The sequence below is a fragment of the Heptranchias perlo genome, chromosome 5 (genome assembly GCF_035084215.1).
Source record: "Heptranchias perlo isolate sHepPer1 chromosome 5, sHepPer1.hap1, whole genome shotgun sequence".
Classification (NCBI taxonomy): Eukaryota; Metazoa; Chordata; class Chondrichthyes; order Hexanchiformes; family Hexanchidae; genus Heptranchias; species Heptranchias perlo.
The window spans coordinates 39,208,184-39,225,366 of NC_090329.1; the positions used below are offsets into that span (position 1 = coordinate 39,208,184).

General features: G+C 46.1%; 1 long non-coding RNA gene across 1 annotated transcript in view; it reads right to left on the reverse strand.

Moving 5' to 3' along the window:
• Nucleotides 1-15,882: 15,882 nt before the first annotated feature.
• LOC137321700 (uncharacterized) overlaps nt 15,883-17,183 on the reverse strand; it is a 30,311-nt gene continuing 29,010 nt past the window's right edge. The window contains exon 3 of the long non-coding RNA XR_010962887.1: nt 15,883-16,068. This is a non-coding gene — a long non-coding RNA (uncharacterized lncRNA). The remainder of the gene's footprint in view (nt 16,069-17,183) is intronic.

Genomic DNA, 17,183 nt, shown 5'->3' on the forward strand with positions numbered 1-17,183 from the left:
TCCACCCCGATCACCACCACTATCCCCGATCACCACCACTATCCCCGATCACCACCACTACCCACCCCGATTACCACCACTACCCCCCGATCACCACCACTACCCCCCTGATCACCACCACTATCCCCGATCACCACCTCTACCCCCCCGATCATCACCACTATCCCCGATCGCCGTCACTACCCACCCCGATCACCACCACTATCCCCGATCACCACCACTATCCCCGTTCACCGTCACTACCCACCCCGATCACCGTCATTACCCCCCGATCACCACCACTACCCCCCCGATCACCACCACTACCCCCTGATCACCACCACAACCCCCCGATCGCTGTCACTACCCACCCCGAATACCACCACTACCCCCCGATCGCCGTCACTAACCCCCCCAATCACCACCACTACCCCCCGATCGCCGTCACTAACCCCCCCAATCACCACCACTACCCCTCCGATCGCTGTCACTATCCCCCGATCGCCGTCATTACCCCCCTCGACTGCCACAGCTACCCTCCCAATCACCGTCGCTACTCCCCCGATCACCACCACTACCCCCCGATCGTCGTCGCTCCCTCCCATTCATCGTCACTACTCCCCGATCGCCGTCGCTACCCCCCTCGATCGCCGCAGCTACCCTCCCGATCGCCGTCACTACCCCTTATCACCATCACTGTCCCCCTCAATCGCTGTAGTTACCCGTCCCCGATCACCACCACTACCTCCCCCCACCAATCATCACCGTTTCCTTCCCTCGTCCCCCGCCACTGCTATTTCCCAACCCAATCGCCCCCCACCCTCGGAAACCCCCTTCCTGGTCGTCCACCCCTCATCACTTAACTGAGGGCTGCCACTGGCGTCGTAGCAGCCCGATATTCAATCTCACTTCGCTGGCGAACTGCCTGTTACTGTCCGCAGCTTGCCAGCTCGAAGGTGATAAGGCCCAAGGCCCAAGGCCCAATATCGGGTGCACCGTGGGCCTCACCATTCAGGCGCTGGGATTGATCCCTGCACCCCTCACGGGCCCAATAATGGGGTGCGCCCAAATTTCTAGGCCCACATTTCAGTGCGTCCTGCAAGCAGCCATCAGTCTCCATTTATCCTCTCATGATAAGATTTTATTGAAGAGTTGCTCTTCCTTTAAACATAAACAGGAGAGATTGGCACACGGAAGTCCCTGATCTCAGTTGGTGTGTTGCTTTCCCAGGATCACATATATTGAATATAAAATTGCCAGTTATCACCACACTTGCTTTCCAACACTGCCCATTCATGCATTCTGTCTCAGCCCCACCCCAGTTTTTTAAGGCAGAACACAGTTAGTGTGAATAGTTTAGTTTTGGCATGGGACCACATATCGACGTTGCATTCCAGGAACCCTACCAAAGAGAGATAAAATTAGACACTCCAGTCTGCTAGCAGTATCATTGAAATTACCTTTGAAACACAAAAGAATTCAGATATTTGGACCATCCAGGAAGCTCACTAGAATACACATCTCAGAATGCCCGATAATTTTTAACTGGCATGTCATATCCTTCCATAATATTGCCCTGTAACTTCTTGAGAAGGGCTTGGTTGTTTTCAGATAGTAGGTAATCACATTACTTATCTGTGCACCTGCATGGACCATTTCTGCAAGGTTCATACACTTGTAAGAGCTCAGCTAAAAAAAACTTTGGCAGACGATAATTTGCAACAAACGACATGGGCCGATTTTCCTGATCCTTGTCGCTGGGGAATGTTCAGATCCCTGGACGCAAAGGCCAGGAAAATGGGGTGGAGACTTTGATCACCTGGTCTACATCCCTTTAATGCAGCGCCAGGATTTCCGGGGTTTTCCTGGGATGGGAATCATGGCCTGCGCCTTCTGTAGGCAAGGGAAAACTTGGCTATTGCAATGAAACGGGAAAGGGCATTCGCAGCCTTTCACTTTCAATTTCTGTGTCTCTCACTTAGGAGGAAAATTTGCCCTAATGGGTGCAGCTTTCTCATGTGTGGTAGTGTCTATGTGGTATGACTACCAGCGTCATTTAGCACCTATTTTTTTAACAACATAAGAAAACATGGAATGGTAAAATGCCATTTAGTCTACTCTCCCATTCAGTCGTGTAGAAATTGGACAATAATCAACTAATGTATCTCTGGAAAGCTCCACTAAATTTCTCTGTAACCCCAAAAGTAATTGATTAACGATGCATCCATCAAATCTTACGACTACCATTATTCAACCCCTGACAAGTTGCTTTTCATGGATAACATTTTTTTTTATTTGTTCATGGAATGTGGGCGTCGCTGGCGAGGCCAGCATTTATTGCTCATCCCTAATTGCCCTTGAGAAGGTGGTGGTGAGCCGCCTTCTTGAACCGCTGCAGTCCATGTGGTGAAGGTTCTCCCACAGTGCTGTTAGGAAGGGAGTTCCAGGATTTTGACCCAGCGATGATGAAGGAACGACGATATATATCCAAGTCGTGATGGTGTGTGACTTGGAGGGGAACGTGCAGGTGGTGTTGTTCCCATGTGCCTGCTGCCTTTGTCCTTCTAGGTGGTAGAGGTCATGGGTTTGGGAGGTGCTGTCGAAGAAGCCTTGGCGAGTTGCTGCAGTGCATCCTGTAGATGGTACACACTGTAGCCACGGTGCACCAGAAGTGAAAGGAGTGAAAGGGCTGCTTTGTCCTGGATGTTGTCGAGCTTCTTTAGTATGGTTGGAGCTGCACTCATCCAGGCAAGTGGAGAGTATTCCACCACACTCCTGACTTGTGCCTTGTAGATGGTGGAAAGGCTTTAGGGAGTCAGGAGGTGAGTCACTCGCCGCAGAATACCCAGCCTCTGACCTGCTCTTGTAGCCACAGTATTTATGTGGCTGGTCCAGTTAAGTTTGTGGTCAATGGTGACCCCCAGGGTGTTGATGGTGGGGGATTCGGCGATGGTAATGCCATTGAATGTCAAGGGGAAGTGGTTAGACTCTCTTGTTGGAGATGGTCATTGCCTGGCACTTGTCTGGCGCGAATGTTATTTGCCACTTATCAGCCCAAGTCTGGATGTTGTCCAGGTCTTGCTGCATGCAGGCACATTTCCATGGTCCCTGCAGCTCAAGAATAATAATATTCCATACAATATTTGATCATTTATATCTATACTTATCTCTATCTTTAAATCAAGGGGGCTGAAAATCCACAGCTCTTCAGCAGGCATGTGCCGAAAGGGTCGCAAATTACTCTGGGCCCTGACCTTACGTTAGGGATTCTAGGATGGCCAGTTGGGGGGCGGCGTCGATCGATTCAAATAAGACCATCAGCATAAGGGAAGGGGTGGGAACGGATTCCCTACGTTGGAGTTTCCACTTTCCTGGCATCAGAGGAACCCAGTGTAGAGTCGGCGGAGGTATACCTGGTGAGACTAGTCATATCTACTATCTAATCGGCACAGGCTGGGCCCACCTCGGAGTCCAGGCCAGGATCATGTCTGAACCCCCGAAGAAAAATAGAGATTTTTATTAAAAATTATTTTAAAGTGGCCCCCCTTTAAGGACTCCCCCACCCCCAAGCCCGGAACAGCAACCTCTGCCGGATTTTCCAGCCTCTCTACTACGGTGGGTGCCCGGGATGTATCTCTCGTTTTTCAGATGCCTACTATTCCCATGTAAAACAGGGGATCTCCCCAGAATCTGTGAACTTTGGTGGAGTCTGTGTCAGAGGTCCCGGGTGGCGCATCTCAGCTCTTTCTCTTGGATGGCGCCCCTTCGCTGCAGATTTTCAGCACTTCGAATATTTATCAAGTATTTGCTTAAAAAAGTTTATTTATTACCATTAATTGCTTTTGCTGGGAGTCTGTTCCACAAGTTCAAAGTGGGAAAATATTTCTTTATATCTCTAGGTTTGTTTGAGGCGTGTTAATGTACTTATGTCCTCTATCCCTGTGTTTATAGTGCGAACTGAATTGCCCACTTACACCCACATCATGTAGCTTTTGTTACTATGTCGTATTCTAAATTATGCATATATGTATTTAGATTGGCTGCATTGTAATTGTTTATCATCATTATTACCTGAGGCCCACTTTGCTGCTCTTGTTTGTAGGGAGAGTGGTGACCAACTCCACCTTTCCTGCCCACAGATTTCATCTCAGCAATTCTACTCCTTCATACATCACTGCCTGATGTCCTGTGTGGTCATGGACAACATTTTTTTAAAAGTTAGGTGGAATTTTAACCCCTCCACTGCCTGGCAGGAACAATGCCAATGGACCAATGATCTTCCTGTAAATCGAATATTTATCAAGTATTAGCTTAAAAAAGTTTATTTATTACCATTAATCGCTTTTGCTGGGAGTCTGTTCCACAAGTTCAAAGTGGGAAAATATTTCTTTATATCTCTAGGTTTGTTTGAGGCGTGTTAATGTTGTACTTATGTCCTCAATCCCTGTGTTTATAGTGCGAACTGAATTGCCCACTTACACCCACATCGTGCAGCTTTTGTTACTATGTCGTTGGATTATAGGCTCATCAGCTTGCTACAAATACTCAGACACAGACAGATGGAGACTCCACTTTTCAAAAATATAGATAGATAAAATAAATCTCTTCTTACAATCTTTCCACCTCCCTTTGACTTGAGGGATTGCAGTAATGTTCAGCGTCCTATCCACTATGTATCTCACATGCAGCCACAGTATTTAGCAAACTTTTCTTAGTGTAGAAAGAGTTTTTTTTTAATTGCACCATTGCCTAATTTAGTCTGATCCTGAAATTCCACAGGGGTGACACCACTGTCCGGTAATCGGCATAACCCCCAGGGAAATTGTGGAAACAGCTGATTCTGCCGTTGCCCTGGGGGTTCTGCCAGTCTTCAGCTGGGGTTGTGGCATGAGACTGGTGGCATCCCCATGAATTTTATGGCCTTTGTCTCCTGGTGGGCAGGACTAATTTACCATTTGTCTACCTTTTCTTGCAGCTTCCTCTGTGGACTTTTCATGGATTTTATTGAGAAATCAAAGTGAAGGGCCATGGCCCATTGGCCATATTTTCCTCATTTTTTGATAAAAGCGTTAAATGCACTTTCTCATTGATTTTTTTGATAACTCAGAAAAACATTTGCAATGGTCGGGTAGATAACTCGTAGGAGACCAAAGTCATCCTCTGCATCTACAGCTCCTGACCCCACTGAGAAAACTCCTAACAGCAGAGTAGCACCTTTCTTGGGACACCTCAGCAGCTGTTTGCTGATTGTCAGCCGATACTTCTACCTTCAAGAAAAGTGTCCCCTCCTCTTGGTATGGGTCCACTTCAGACCACTCTGTCACCCGCTCAGTGTCAATCTCAAATTTCTCCCCACTCCGTGCAATTCAAGCTGCCTTCTAATCTCTGTTTACTTGACATCTCCTATCTTCAGCTTTTTCCGCCATCCTTGCTGCTGCTCCTGCTGCTCCCACATGCAGCAATTATGAGCTTGCTGTGGGTGGTTGTCCTTGGCAGCAGTGAAACCACTTCAAGTGGCACAGGGGATGCCAGGGTAACTCCAGCCTCGTAGCTCTCCCTTTTGCAGTTACAGCAACAGCAACCTCCAGCATCAAGGAACCCTAGTAAAATTGAAGTCAATGAGAATCAGGGGAAAACTCTCCAGTGGCTGGAGTCGTACCTAGCACAAAGGAAGATGGTAGTGGTTGTTGGAGGCCAATCATCTCAGCCCCAGGTCATTGCTGCAGGAGTTCCTCAGGGCAGTGTCCTAGGTCCAACCATCTTCAGCTGCTTCATCAATGACCTTCCCTCCATCATAAGGTCAGAAATGGGGATGTTCGCTGATGATTGCAGAATGTTCAGTTCCATTTGCAACCCCACAGAAAATGAAGCAGTCTGTACCCGCATGCAGCAAGACCTGGACAACATCCAGGCTTGGGCTGATAAGTGGCAAATAACATTCACGCCAGAAGGTGCCAGGCAATGACCATCTCCAACAAGAGAGTCTATTCACCTCCCCTTGACATTCAACGGCATTACCATCGCCGAATCCCCCACCATCAACATCCTGGGGGTCACCATTGACCAGAAACATAACTGGACCAGCCACATAAATATTGTGGCTACAAGAGAAGGTCAGAGGCCGGGTATTCTGTGGCGAGTGACTCACCTCCGGACTCCCCAAAGTTTTTCCATCATCTACAAGGCACAAGTCAGGAGTGTGATGGAATACTCTTCACTTGCCTGTATAAGTGCAGCTCCAACAACACTCAAGAGGCTCAACAACATCCAGGACAAAGCAGCCTGCTTGATTAGCACCCCATCCACCACCTTAAACATTCAATCTCTTCACCACCAGCACACTGTGGCTGCAGTGTGTACCATCCATAGGATGCACTGCAGCAATTCGCCAAGGCTTCTTCAACAGCACCTCCCAAACCCACAACCTCTACCACCTAGAAGGACAAGGGCAGCAGGCACATGGGAACAACAACACCTGCACGTTCCCCTCCAAGTCACACACCATCCCGACTTGGAAATGTATCGCCGTTCATTCATCGTTGCTGGGTCAAGATCCTGGAACTCCCTACCTAACAGCACTGTGGGAGAACCTTCACCACACGGACTGCAGCGGTTCAAGAAGGCGGCTCACCACCATCTTCTCAAGGGCAATTAGGGATGAGCAATAAATGTCGGCCTTGCCAGCGACGCCCACATTCCATGAACGAAAAAATAAAAACAGTGGAGGGGGAAAAGAGACAGGTGGGAGCATGAAGGAATATGGAATGTGAGAAGGACAATTAACCAGAGATTGACTGGGAATGAAGGAAGGGAAATTAGCCAGAAATTATACGGGGTTTCATGCTGACATGCAGGAAGTTGGAGTTGTTTTGTTTTTAACCTGATATAGAGTGGTTAAAACGGACATGGAGTAAATTTGTGTTTAAACTAACGCATGCGTAGTCTGGTTTTTTTTTGCAGTAAGAGCAATGAAATAAAAATATATTTTGCAGTTTACTAAGAAAGAAGAAAAGAACTTGGATTTATACTAGGGTTCTTCATCAAAAGTACTTGGCATTTCAAAAATGTAATATAATGAATGGAAAGTTTCCTAAAACGAATAAGCTCAAAATGATCTCTTTTACCATAGGAGTAAATTTCTCAGCTTTCAGCTGAAAATAATTACAAAACAAGTTTAAACACGTACTGCATGAAAAACCTTTCAAAGCATTTTCCCTGAGGGTCTGAATCATCCTTTTTAATGTTATTTCTTGTCTCCATTCCTTCTTCCTCTTTGATCTATGCAGAAGTTGTGGCTAAGAGGGCAGGTGCGAAGGTGGTTCCCAGTCCTCCACTTATGCTGCTCTGGGCGTGGCTGCTAGGGGGTGCATGACATCAGCTCAATCTTTCCTTCCTCCATGGGAAAGTGCCTGAACTCTGCTGTGCGCTCCCCAAAGTGATGTAGCTTTGATAGAGAACTCAGCGATGTCAGGGTCACAGGACTGAAGCCACATTCCATCCCACCTTGCACTTCAAACTGTCCCCTAATCTATGTGTGAGATGTTAAACCAAGTCCCCATTGGCCCTCTCAAGTGGATGTAAAAGATCCCAAGGCACTATTCGAAGAAGACCAGGGTTAGGGTTAGGGTTAGGGCCAACAGATATCCCTCAACCTAAACCACCAAAAGCAGATTATCTGGTAATTTATTTCATTGCAGTTTGTGGGACTTTGTGTGCAAATTGGCTGCTGTGTTTCCCTACATTACAACAGTGACGACACTTCAAAAGCACTTGATTGGCTGTAAAGTGCTTTGCGAGGTCCTGAAGACATGAAAGGTGCCATATAAATGCAATTTCTTTCTTTTGTTTATGTGTACTTGGAATCTCCTGCCTCCTGCTGGTTATCTGCTCCAGTGTTCTGTACTGCTGTACCAACCTAAGGTTTAAAACTGAATATTACAGGAGATTCTGTGATCTTACACTCCCAGTGGGAATGCTGCGCTCATGTGGAGCATGGTTGGAGTATCAGGACTACAGTGTTATCCCCTTATTTCAAGCCTGTGCTCCCTGCACGTGCATTTCCTCGCTGGGGGTGCAGGATTGCGGAATCACTCTGAAAATTCCTTTTATTAAAATTAATATTTTATTAATTTTCTCACCTTTCACCCGCAACTGCGCACATCCTCTGGCATAAAGGTACAGCTAGAGATCTGCTCCCAGGCATTTGCCAACATATCTCTACAGATAGCTACTCAGATAGAAGCGTGAAAGTGGCACAGGCTGACTAGAAATATCTGATGCCATTTGCTATCTTCCTATAATCAGAGACTCACTGTGTGGGCAATTGTGGCCATGATTCCATGTCCTACTATTTTGTGGGTTAGGGCACTGGACCTCTGCTATGTCATTTTATTTTATGTTCTAGTTTGCAGTTGTGCTTGGGTTTTGCAGTTGATCACAATGGGATAAAATAGAACAGCTCCCCTGATGGTTTAGTGGTTAAAGCACTGCCTAGCCTGATACTGAGCCACATAGACCAGGAAGGTCCCAAGTTTCATGCTTGGCTCAAAATCATGTTAAGGTAGCAACTGGGTGCTAGAATTGACTTTGCCAAAAACACAAATAAATGTTCTATTTACCAGTACTGCAATTGCTTACTATTCAAACACAAAAATGCAAACATTTCAAAGAAAAAGATATATATCTACAGGGACTTGAATCTGGAGCACTACTGAAATTATAGTTATGGTGATGTAAACTTGGCTTCAGAAATCTGTTGGCATTTAAGTTCTTAAAACAGAAAAAGATCCTGGTTCTCCCAATAGTTCAGTGAGCTTATCTAGTGAATAGTTAATCCATTCAGTCTAGGAAGTGCTCAGGTTTGATCCCCACTCTGTGCTGAATTAGCTGATCTCAGTAAAGGGAGAGGTAAGAGGACCACAATTGACCTCTGGGTCCCTGTGTCATGGAGGGGCAAATCAGCCAGGCTTCCCACTCATGACTGTCATCCAATGACTCCTGTTGGAAATGCATGCGGGACATTTGGTGTGGACAGGATTGGGTTCAGCTATGATACTCACAGATTTGAAAAAACCTGCAGACACTCTCTGTCAAGACTCACATGTGAATTATAGCCATTTGGACCAGGTACTGGAGGACAGCACCCCTCAGTACTACACTGAGGTATCAGCCTTGATTGCCAGACTCTGGAGTGGGACTTGAAACCACAACCTTTTAACTCAGCAGGCAAGACTGCTAACACTGAGCCAAGGCTGACACCTTGGTATCAGTTAAGAGTTCCAGTGGTTAACAATGTAGTAGGCCAACAAAGGCATACACTTTCATATGGCTCCAAACATAAATATACTTCATAGAACAGTTTACAAAGGCGGTGAATTTCATAGAGCGTCCTACATAATGGGGAGTGATGGGCTCCGAACAGGAAGTGAAAGTATTTTGGGGAAGGAGAAGTTAGACTGAAAGCATGGTCAAAGAAATACGTCTTTAGAAGGCATTTGAAGGCACAGATAAAGGTAGAAAACAATTATGGAAGCGAATTCCAGAGGGCAGGATATAATGGCTGAAAAATTAGCCTCTGATGGTGATACAGAGGAAGCAGGAAACAAGTAGTGATCAGTCAGGGGAACAGATGGTGCGAACTGGGATGTATAGTTGCAGAATATTTCCCAGATAGGGTGGAGCAAGGTTGTGGGTTGATTTGAAGATGAGAATAAATATCTTGAAACAGATTCACTGAGCCACAAGGAGTCAGAGGAGCTCAATGATAATGGGGATGTTGGGGGGGGGGGCGGTGGAATTTTGTGGGGAAGAGGACTTGTATCCCAAGTTCTAGATTAGCTGAAGTTTATGAAGGATGGAGATGATGAGGAGGCATTTGGGTTGATGCTGATGTGGATAAGGATTTCATTAGCAATGGAGTTGAGGATCGTCTTAGCGGCGAACCAGATATTTGTTTTGAAGCTCAGCTGATGGTTGAAAAGAATGGCAAAGATCCATATTAGCATGTTCAGCCTGAGCAGACAGACAAGGAGGTTGATCAAGTTGGAGTCAGAGCTTTGTAGATGCTGATAAGAGCCAAAACAATCACTGTAGTTGATTTTGAGCTGTAGGAAATTTCAGCTCATCCAGGACTTGATGTTGAACAGGCAGTTGGATACTGCAACAGCCCATGGGGTCAGTAGTGATGGTGAATATATAGATAGCATACACGTGAAAGTTGACCCAGTGCTTCCAGATGATATTGCTGAGGGGTGGCATGTTGATGATAAGTAGGAGGGGACTAAAGCTGGAGTTGATTGTTTGGGCAGTGGAGAAGAAACTATCAGAGGAGATGCAGTGACTGCACTAGAATAGATGAACCTTTATTGTGAGCATGGCTGGTATGATTATTTGAGTGGATTTTGCATAGTTTCTTGTTATTGCTGTACAATAGGCTCATTCTTAAAGAGTTTAGTGGCAGACTTTTACACTCTCATGTCATAATGAAACCCTACTGCTTGAGCTGTGTCATAAATAATTATTAATTCTTTGGCACTTCAAGGTGTAAGTCATTATTGGAGGAATTACTTGAATGTAAACTATTTCTCCCATAAAGCCAATTAGAAAAGATTGTTAACTATCCTCCCCAAAGCAGTTTTTGGAGACTGTCGCATTGGCCTCCTTACTAGAAGACAACCTCCCAAATATGTACCAGATATCTGTCTGTCCGTAGCCAACTGTTTCTGAAGAAGGTTGTGACTGGTATTCTGACCCTGGAATGAATGTCAAAGATCTGATACCGGTTGGGAAACTGTCCCGACTGGTATCAGGCTTCACTGTCAGATTCAGTGGGGGTGATTTTAGGAGGCAAATGCGGGTGCGTTGGGGGCTCCGAAAATCGCGCAAATCCCATTCGGGTTCGGAAGTCGGCTCCAACCTGCCGGCTTCAGAGTTTCCCAGGGACCCACCTGTGTGCGTGCGGGCGACCCGAAACCGGAAGTCCCGCCAGCTATTAAAGCTGATGGGATGACAGTTAAAGAGCCAAATGTACTTCAGAGGTACTTAAGGCACTTTACCTGTGACAGAGTAAGTGATTAGAAAGATTTTTAACTTAGCTGGGCGGCTTGCTCATCACTTCTGATTAACGCTTGGTGAAACCAGACATGAAGGGCCGGATCAGGGAGAAAGAAACTAAATAAATTAAATAAAGAACGTGCAATGACGTTAAAACACTAAATGCACCTACCTCTGAAACCTGCTCTGATGTCCAATGTCTCCCGCTCCCCCTCTTCACCATCCCGATGTCCCCCCGATCTCACCCCCCCGATCTTCCCCTGATCTCCCCCCGATCTTCCACCGATCTTTCCCCCGATTTTCCCCTCTCCTCCCCCCCGATCTTCCCCTCTCCTCCCCCCCCCACCCCGGTCTTCCAGTCCAGCGCCGGATGACGTCTGGCTCTCTCTCTTGCCCGCCCTCCCCCCTCGCGTTGCAGCTCCTGCTGGCAGCCAGTCTGTCAATCAGCCTGGCAGCCGGGCACAAAACCACCAGCAGTCAACGTGCGATCGTGTCGGAAACGGTAAGTTTGGTTCATGCGGGTTTGCCACGCGCCCAATCGCCCCCCCCCCCCCCGCTGCCAACCTGTCTCCCCGCTAATATCAGGGCCAGTGTAATGTGTTTCTGTGTGAGATTCGACAGCTACCACTGTGGTTCTCCAGTGGCCATCTGGTGGATCAATCGAGGAATGGCAATTGGGGATTTCTGGGTGTTGGATTGCTCTCCCTCTTGATTAAAGGCTACAATGTGGATGCGGGGGGTTAAATCTGCTGTGCATCAGTCCTTAAGTCCAATGAGTCATAGAGGAGTGACTGTAATTTAGATATCTACTCCAGGCATTTAAAATGAGCACAGCCAAATTGACAGAAGAGAACAACACCTGCCTTTGAACTTAACCCACTATACCCATCCACCCAGCCACCTGGCATTCTCATAGACCCAGAGTCATTCACAGAATGCTACCCAAGTACATTCAGGCTGGCCAGCAATTTCACTGCAGCCAATTGGTGACGTTGATGACATGTGTGTGAAGTACCACATGCGCAAAATGTAAAACTGACTTAATCTGATATGTTAAAGCATGTTAAAACTCAAAACATTTTATAAAAGCACATAATTCTGACTGACTCAATGCCACACCTTCCATTTGTAAATCAAATCCATTTTAACTAAACAATACAAATGAAAACTTAAAGCAACAGTGCCCACCAGGCTTTAAAGCATTTGGCTTAGATTAATATAACTATTATTTGTCTTTAGTCAAGTTAAACAACAAATAAAATATGTATCATGTGTTCAAGAAATCTCCGGAACATTGTTTTAAAATGAATCACAGTGTCAGTTTGCACAAGAAGGCAGAGATTAAAGGCCAGCCAACAATTCCTCCACTTGCCAACACTTTGTTCCCACTTCAGGACACTTTTCTCTCATAAAAACAATACACTGATAAAATGAAAAATGAAAGCAGGAGCAGGTAAGGCATTCCCCATGGGTCTATCCTAGAATGCCATCAACTTTTATATTACAGATTAATTTCAGGTAGTCATGGGGGATCTCTGTAATATCAGATAGAGTACAGAATGGAAATGCATTGGTCAGTAGATTGACCCACTTGCAGGAGAACCCAGGAATTCAGTGACTTCAGCGTCACAACAAGCGAGCCGTGAGATAGGGCCATTGAGTTTTATGGAGTTACTGGCTTTACCATAGTCCAGGGTGCAATTGATGGCACCCACATTACTTTGGGAGCTCACACAGAAAACCCCCTCAACTTCCTCAACAGGATTGATGTCCACTCCCTGAATGTACAGATTGTGTGTGACAACGTGTAAAGGATTCTAGATGTCAATGCGAGATATGCTAGAAGTTGTCATGATGCATTCATCCCTGACCTCTTCAAGAAGAAAATCATGGACGTATACTTGAAAAGGAACATTTACAGGGCTATGAGGAAAGATTGGGGGAGTGGGACTAATTGGATAGCTCTTTCAAAGAGCCAGTGCAGACATGATGGGCTGAGTGGCCTTCTTCTGTGCTGTAAGATTTGGATGGCTTGTGGGTGACAAAGCATACCGCCTGCTCCCATGAATAATGACCCCACTAAAATTGGCCCAAGCAGCAGCAGGGAAGTGCTGTAATGCGGTACATGCTTCTACAGGAGTGGTTATCAAAAGGACCATTGGAATCCCAAAGAGATGTTTTTGCTGCCTGGGCAGGTCTGGGAGTGACAATGCAGTATGCTCCAGCTCGTATGCCATGCATATTTGTAACCTGCTCTGCCCTGCACAACTTCACCATACAAAAAGGTTTGGACTTGGACATTGCTGGGGAGATGGCCCTAGTTGCTTTGGAGTCAGAAGTACATGGAGGCGAGCATCACAATGACCTGTACTTAGAGAACTCCTGAGTGACTGCTGCAGGAGGCAGCAAAGCATGTCTCATCACTAAAGTCATCTCTTCTGTTGAACACAGTCTACTTTTGACACCAATGCCGTACCTCCTTCTCCTCCAACTTTAAATAAAGGAACAGTCCTTCAATCCTTCTACTCATCCTAGAACATGACAACACAAGTCAGCCCACTTTGCCCCTACATGACTATGCCAATAATCATCACCTGCTTGAATAAATCAGCACCAAATAAATTTACTATCAAAGTAAATCAGTAAACACCAGGAGCAGGATTGTAACTGTGAAAAACAGGTGGGTTGGGGCATTGAAAATTGCAATAATTTCAGACCCGCTCCCAACCCGCCCATTTCCGGTTTTCACTGCTCTCAGGAGGCGGGTTGGTCACTAAAACCTTTTAACGAGGCTGCGGGCATCCATTTTGAAAGGTTTTGCGATTGTAACGCCTGGGGGCCGGGATTCCCGGGCCTCCTCCTTCACGCCACGTGAAAGGAGGCGAGAAGTCCTGAAACTGCAGGTAAGTGCCTTTCTGGCACAGCTTGTGGGCCCGGAGGAACTGGAGTGCTTCCCCCAGGCCCAAAAAGCCTACCTGCATTGACCTCTCCCAACGATCGCCCCACCCACCCAAATATTGTGACCCCCCCCTAACGTTTGCAGACCCCCAATCCCGACCCCCCCTCGGTGACTGACCGCCCCGGTGACTGACACCCGATTTCCCCCCCCCTTCCCCCATGACTGACTACCCCGGTTACTGACCTCCAATGACTGACCTCCCCCCCCATCAATGACTGAACCCCCCCCACCGTGGCTCCCATGCTCCCTGGTGCCCCATGCCCACCCATACCCCCTGTGACCCCATGCCACCTGGTGGCCCCATGCCCACCGATGCCCCCATGCCCACCCAGGCCCCTGTGCCTACCCATGCCCCTCTCATCTATACAATCTCAGACTTACCTGAACACTTACCTTTTCACGTCCTCTTCCTTACTCTTCTCCGTTCTGACTGAGCCCAGCCTGTCACTCAGGCCAGCCTGTCAGACGGCAAACCAACAAAATAAATAAAAGACGTCCTTACGTCAAAATCGTAAGGACGTCCGGGAAACCTATACTTCCAGGTTCCCTGTCCGCGATTCGACCCCCCTGCCCCCTTCCCGGCTCTGGGTGAAAATCCTGGCCCATAAGTTGCAAATCACAGTCTTAGTTTCTAAATTGAACTTATGGCACACAGCCGCTTTAAGTAGGAACTTATACATTATTTTCTCTGGTATTGGATGCAAGACAAAAATTACAATGCTCCTGCCAATAATGGAGCCAGAAACTAGCAGGACAGGATTAGTATCAAAGCAAATTGTAAATCTCATAGATTTGAACAAACAGACTTGCATTTATATAGCACCTTTCACAACCTCAGGACAACCCAAAGTACTTTATAGCCAATTAAGTACTTTTGAAGCATAGTCACTGTTGTAATGTAGGGAAACACGGCAGCCAATTTGCGCACAGTAAGATCCCACAAACAGAAATTAGATAAATGACCTGATAATCTGTTTTAGTGATATTGGTTGAAGGATAAATGTTGGCCAGGAAACTCCCCTGCTCTTCTTTGAATAGTGCCATGGCATCTTTTACATCCATCTGAGCGGGCAGATGGGACATTGGTTTAACTTCTCATCCGAAAGATGATCGTAATCCCACCTAGGAAAGTTATATTTCTGTATTAATGTTATCTTTTTAAATGGCATTTATTTTGTGCTGAGTAAGAGTTTTAAAGACACTTTCAAGGAAGACTCATGCACTGACAGTGATTATATTTTCACTTAATCAGCAACTGTCTTTGATATACAAGGGGTAAGTGTACCTGTCAGGAAAACTGTGAGTCAGATGTTCTTGTACCAGGCGTCGAGTACCTGGATTAGATGTTTTCCAATGCCCCCTTTACTTTACAGTGCTGTGATTGACAGCAGCTCTGACTTTAATGCCAATGGTGAACAGTAAATGAGGTGGCATTTTGCTGTACAGGCCTTTACCTGACCACAGGGGAAGGTTCTGCAGCCAGAAAACAAAGTGGTGAATCATGACTTTCAAACAACAGCGCATGCTGTTCTTTGCTCCAGTGCTGTGGAATCCATCTTGCAATATAACCTCTTGAACCAAGCTGACATCAGTGGTGGCATTGCTGCGGTAATGGTATTACTGATTGTAATTTGGTACTTCTGCCAGTGATGCTACTTTTGATATTGCACTGTGCAGTATTAGTATCAATTGCATTAAAGCATTTGGAAGAAATTCTTTGGGTGCCATTTTAATAAAGAAACTTACCCATTTATTTTAAATACTTCCTTTATTAAAATAGCAGACATAAGGATTTCATACAAATGCTTTAATGCTTTTCTGACTAATGTTGCAGTGTGATTTTTCCCAACAGAGCTATTACTGCCAGTCTATGTTTTATCACATGCAATTTGAAATGTTGGTAATGGAGTAATGTTTATTTCTTTTCTTACACCTGAATTTTCTTCTTGTGCTTTCTATCCTTTTTTTTCCCTCTTCCAATGTTTCTCCTCTTCTTTTTACTGTTCCTTTTGCTCTCTTCTTCGCTTCTCTTACTGCCTCCTCCCAAGCAGGGGGTGCCTATGAGTCACTCACTCACACTACATCAGTGCATGGTGATGAGCCATTTCAAAGGAAGAAAAAAGGGAAAAAGTAAATAACAATGAAAAAATGGAATAGTTCAGCAGGCTCCAATAGTAAGTATGGTCAATCTGATATCAATAGCCTTCTCTGAAATATAAGAGCAAAATGTTGAAATGCTATGATGCAGGTGATGGTGGATAAGTAATGGGGAAAAGTTCCTAAGCAAGTGCCCATGAGAAAGATCATGTGGTAGTGTTGAAAACAAGGGCCTAGAAATTCAATGGAGCCATGCCCATTTTTCAGGCAGTAAACGAGGGCCTAAGCCTCCAATATGGCAGGGAGGAAGTGCGCTGTCCACAATATTGATATAGGCAAAAGAATAGGCGTCCAGGGCCCGTGCCTGAAACAGGCAATAGACCCTTTGAATATGCAAATAAGGGGCCAAATGCCTGGTTGAGGCCCCCTGTGGAAAATTGGGTTGTAGGCCAGCATGAACAAATTTCTAGACAAAGATATCTTTCCCTTCCTTTTTCCCCTCTATACCCAAATATGTAGCTCCATTGGCAATGGATCACTGACCACGTGATTGAACCAGATCCACTGGTCCTGCAGCCTGAGAGTGCATGCACTATACCTGGGCAATATAGGGAACGCTTACACCAGTCCACTGGATTACTTAATATTCCTTTGTCAAACTTCGAAATCATCTTACGCAGAACAAGACTGGTGGTAACACTGCGAAAAATAAATTCACTTGGTCAAAAATGATTTCCCTTCTAAAAGCAGATAAAAGATATTGTTTGTTACAGCTGACTTTACAGCCTGTTAAAGAATTAGGCACGTGTAACTTTAGTGACGGTGAACAATTTGTAATATGAGATATTGGTGGAGAAGGTGGGAAAATTGAGCGGTGAGACCTGCCGCTTTGACCGTAAATCCCTAACCCACGACCCCACTAGGCGGCCGCTAGCTGCCCCTTCATTGTCCCCATTTTCTCCTCTTCCCCCCCGCCCCCCATCTTCCCCCCCCCCGCCCCCCATCTTCCCCCTCATTTCTCTCCCTACCATTCCGTCTGTCATCTTGTCCTCTTCCTCCTCTCCCACTGCACCACTGCCAGGATTTCCCATCGTTG